The 4,940-nt window shown below is 45.1% G+C and overlaps 1 non-coding gene across 1 annotated transcript; it reads right to left on the bottom strand.

Moving 5' to 3' along the window:
- Positions 1–4,472: 4,472 nt before the first annotated feature.
- On the bottom strand, positions 4,473–4,610 carry LOC119929126. The gene has a single exon (XR_005451266.1). It is a non-coding gene; the product is annotated as a small nucleolar RNA SNORA7 (small nucleolar RNA).
- Positions 4,611–4,940: the final 330 nt, after the last annotated feature.

The raw sequence follows: 4,940 nt of genomic DNA, 5'->3' as shown, positions 1-4,940 counted from the left end.
GAGGGGTGACATATTTGTGAACCCTCCCAGTGAACATGAAAAGTTGTACATTGTGTATAATTGTTCATTAGGAAGAACAGTTTTACATGAATATTCATATATTTATTTTGTTTTAATTTGAATTGCCTGTGCAGGGTTCCTTAAGCAGAGAAATAAAGCAGATTCAAGAATCAGAGTGTGTGATAGCTTTGTTTCCATCCGATCATCAGGGCACATCACGGTTGCCCCTCATCCTGTCATTCAGCCAGAAATTAGACTAAAAACTGCAAAACGGGCCTCTCTCCTCCTCAAGAACCAGGCCAGGTCGAGTGGTAAGTAAAGCTGTTCACTTTGTTCCCTTAGCCTGGTTAGTCTGTATAGCACTGAGGGGTTGGCTGGGAGATCAGAGTACATAATGGTACTATTACTCTATTTATTTATCTATTTTACTTGTACATATCTATTCTATTTATTTTATTTTGTTAGTATGTTTGGTTTTATTCTCTGTCTCCCCCTTATAGACTGTGAGCCCACTGTTGGGTAGGGACTGTCTCTGTATGTTGCCAATTTGTACTTCCCAAGAGCTTGGTACAGTGCTTTGCACACAGTAAGCGCTCAGTAAATACGATTGATTGATAATGGTAATAATGATGGCGTTTCTTAAGCGCTTACTGTGTGCCAAGCACCGTTCGAAGCACTGGGGTAGATACAAAGTAATCAAGTTGTCCCACGTGGGGCTCACAGTCTTAATCCCCATTTTACAGATGAGGTAAATGAGGCTCAGAGAAGTTAAGTGGCTTGCCCAAAGTCACCCAGCCGACCAGTGGCGGAGCCGGAAAAGCAGGGCCTCTCAGTAAGCACTTAGTACAGTGCTCTACACACATTAGAAACACTCAGTAAATACCATTGGTGATTGATGATAATATATCAGGTCTTTGAAAATGGCCATGTTGACTAAATGGTCTTTTAGACTGTGAGCCCACTGTTGGGTAGGGACTGTCTCTATATGTTGCCAACGTATACTTCCCAAGCGCTTAGTACAGTGCTCTGCACACAGTAAGCGCTCAATAAATACGATTGATGATGATGATGATGATATCAGGTCTTTGAAAATGGCCATGTTGACTAAATGGTCTTTTAGACTGTGAGCCCACTGTTGGGTAGAGACTGTCTCTCTATGTTGCCAACTTGTACTTCCCAAGCGCTTAGTACAGTGCTCTGCACACAGTAAGCGCTCAATAAATACGATTGATTGTGAGCCCACTGTTGGGTAGGGACTGTCTCTGTGTGTTGCCAATTTGTACTTCCCAAGCGCTTAGTACAGTGCTCTGCACATAGTAAGCGCTCAATAAATACGATTGATTGATTGATTGATTGCTGGCATTGACGTGGCTACTATAGCTCAGTTCCTCTCTAACGGGATTCCCCCCGCCGACCCCTTACTCTGGTGTGACTGGCGGGTTTTTTTTAATACTATTAAGGACTTACTATGTGCCAGGCAGTGTTCTATGCGCTGAGGCAGCTATAAGGTAGTCAGTTTGGACACAGTCCCTGTCCAACATGGGGCTCACATCGTAATGCCCATTTTACAGACGAGATCGTTGAGACCCGGAGACTTTAACTCACACAGCAGACAAGTGGAGGAGCTGGGGGTAGAACCCGAGTCCTTACTCCCAAGCATGTGCTCTGCCCACTAGGCCAAGCTGCTCCTCAATTTGACAACGAATAACTGAAGCAGAGTGGCCTTTACTCTAAGCAACAGGAGTCGAAAGGACCTGAGTTCTAATCCCGGCTCCGCCACTTATCTGCTCTATGACCTTGGGCAAATCACTTCACTTCTCTGGGCCTCAGTTATGTCATCTATAAAATGGGGGTTAAAACTGTGAGCCCCAGGTGGGACATGGACTACGGCCAACCTGATCGGCTTGTAGCTACCGTAGTGCTTAGTTGCCGTGCCAGGCCTATAATAAGTAGTTAGCAAATATCAAAAAAACCCCAAAACCTTGAAAGTTCCTCAAATGATTTTTCTCTCCCTGCCTAAAAGCCATACATCTGTGGGAGGGGTGAATGGAAAATGATTATTTTACCTGTAGCAGCAGAGCCATGAAGATTTTGGAAGCTGCCGCTGAAAAGAGGGCGTCACCAGGGTAGTAGTAATCATTGTGGTTTTTGTTAAGTGCTCACTGTGTGCCAAGCACTGTACTAAGTGTATGTGTACTAAGTGTATGTTTGTACATATTTATTACTCTATTTTACTTGTACATATTTATTCTATTCATTTTATTTTGTTAATATGTTCTGTTCTGTTGTCTGTCTCCCCCTTCTAGACTGTGAGCCCGCTGTTGGGTAGGGACCGTCTCTCTATGTTGCCAACTTGTACTTCCCAAGCGCTTAGTACAGTGCTCTGCACACAGTAAGCGCTCAATAAATACGACTGAGTGAGTGAGTGAGCCGTTAGTGCCCTGCCCTCCGGAAAGGTCTCTGGACATGTTGATGTTTTATACCAAACAGGATTTGAGAGGAGACCAATCAATGGAGGCTTTGGGTTTGCTGATGAAAATTATTCCGACCTCGTGATGGGTAGAATGTCTCTCATCCCATCAGGACTAATCTCTTCTAGTGCATTTTTATCCTTAGGTGATTTAATTGGGGAAAGTACATGATGTTCCTCTTCTCCTGCTGAGGTGTAGCGGGGCGGGGGATGCACTGATTAGCTTCATCAAGTCGTTTGGGTTTTATTTTCTCTAGTTGGAAAGCATCCTATTGCCGATCTCTGCAACTGAAAGCACTTCATACAGCGTACACATTCTTGAGCCGGTTCACCATAGGGGCCGAGACCCTGGGTGTTTCAGGAGAGGAGGCCGCCTTATTTTTTGCACTTAGCTGCCAAAAATGCAGAGTCAAAAACAAGATCTTTAAACAAAGCTCAGCCCCAGTTATAGGTCACGTGTCACAGTGGGTAATGGCGAAAACTTCTTAACCCATTGGGCTACATTCTCTGGCTCGGTATTTTTCTCGATATTAGAAGACGCGGCTTTGGAGTCAGAGGTCACGGGTTTGAAGGCCGGCTCCGCCAATTGGCAGCTGTGTGACTTTGGGCAAGTCACTTAACTTCTCTGGGCCTCAGTTCCCTCAACTGTAAAATAGGGATGAAGACTGTGAGCCCCCCGTGGGACAACCCGATCACCTTGTAACCTCCCCAGTGATTAGAACAGTGCTTTGCACATAGTAAATGCTTAATAAATGCCATTTAAAAAAAAAAAGACTTTGAGGGGGGAAAAAAACTCTGCTCTTAAGAAGCAGGGCACTTCAGAAGCAGTTGAGGATGATCCGAAGAGGCCTATATCATCATCATCATCAATCAGTCGTATTTACTGAGCGCTTACTGTGTGCAGAACACTGTACTAAGCATCTATATGCCCTAAACCTTTTCATGATCAGAACATCTCAAGAGCTGGTGCAATCTTTAGTTTTTCCTACCCTCTTGTATAGTGCTTTCGTTGTACCACAAGTACTTCAAAGACTTTTCAGAAGCTAGAGCTTTGTCAGTGGCCTGCTTGAACAGTGTGACGGTAATCTGGAGGACAATTTTTTTTTCTGAGAGAGAGAGAGAGAGTGTTTGTGTGTGAGAGAGAGAATGTGTGAATGAATAGCATTTTATGAGGTGAGAAATTGCTTTCTTATCTAAAGAGAAAGGAAAATTAAATAGAAATGTAGGGAACGTAATTTTCATTTTGCCTGGAAAACTCCTTGATTTAGAGTGCTCTACCTGAAGAAAGATGAAAAGTCCAGATACTGCAGCTCTATCTACTGGATAGAGCACAGGCTTGGAATTCAGAAGGACCTGGGTTCTAATCCTGGATCTGCCGTTTGTCTGCTCTATGACCTTGGGTACGTCACTTCACTTCTCTATGCTTCTGTTACCTCATCTGTAAAACGGGGATTAAGACTGTGAGCCCCATGTGGGACACGGACTGTGCCCAACCCAATTTGTGTGTATCCACCCCAGAGCTTAGAACCTGTCTGGCACATAGTAAGCCCTTAACAAAACCCACAATTATTATTATTATGGCTAGAGGAGCAGGATGGCTTAGTGGAAAGAGCATGAGGCTGGGAGTTAGAGAGCCAGTTGCCTTCTGTGTGACCTTGGGTGAGTCCCTTCGCTTCTCTGTGCCTCAGTTTCCTCATCTGTAAAATGGGGATTCAAGGCTTGTCTTCTCTCCTACTTAGACTGTGAGCCCCATGTGGGACAAGGACTAAGTCTGACCTTGTCTTGCTTGTCTTACGCTGTCGAGTCGTCTCCGACCCATAGCGACGCTGTGGACGCGTCTCTCCCAGAACGCCCCTCCTCCATCCGCAGTCATTCTGGTATTGTATCCATAGAGTTTTCTTGATAAAAATATGGAAGTGGTTTACCGTTGCCTCCTTCCACGCTTGAGTCTCCACCCTCGGCTCTCTCCCGTGCCTCTGCTGCCCAGCACAGGGGAGTTTTGACTTGTAGCCGATTGCCTTCCACTCGCTAGCCCCTGCCCAAGCTAGGAATGGAATGGCTATGCCTCTGCTTGACTCTCCCTCCCGTAGTCGTGACTGGTAGAGTACTAGAAACTCTTCAGGTGCGACCCTGAGAGGGGATGTCTGACCTAGGTAACTTGCATCTACCCCAGGGCTTAGAAGAAATAGGAAGCACTAAACAAATATCGAAATAATAATACTGTAAACTATCAGGACGAGGCAGAGCGGCCTCAGGGAAACCATGCAGGACCTCTGAATCTGGACACCGTTCTTGCCAGGTGGATTATATTTGGCGGGGAGATTTTTTGAACTGTATGGATGAGAAAGACAGACTGTGTTGTGCTCTTTTACGTGGGACACTATCTTGTTAGTGGTACAGATGAGATTCTCTGGTACAGAGCTATATCTGGTACCGGCCACCCATGTTTTTTCTTCCTCTTGTTCTTTAC

Source organism: Tachyglossus aculeatus, chromosome 5, assembly GCF_015852505.1.
Source record: "Tachyglossus aculeatus isolate mTacAcu1 chromosome 5, mTacAcu1.pri, whole genome shotgun sequence".
Taxonomy (NCBI): Eukaryota; Metazoa; Chordata; class Mammalia; order Monotremata; family Tachyglossidae; genus Tachyglossus; species Tachyglossus aculeatus.
This window is presented reverse-complemented; position numbering and strand designations above follow the sequence as displayed.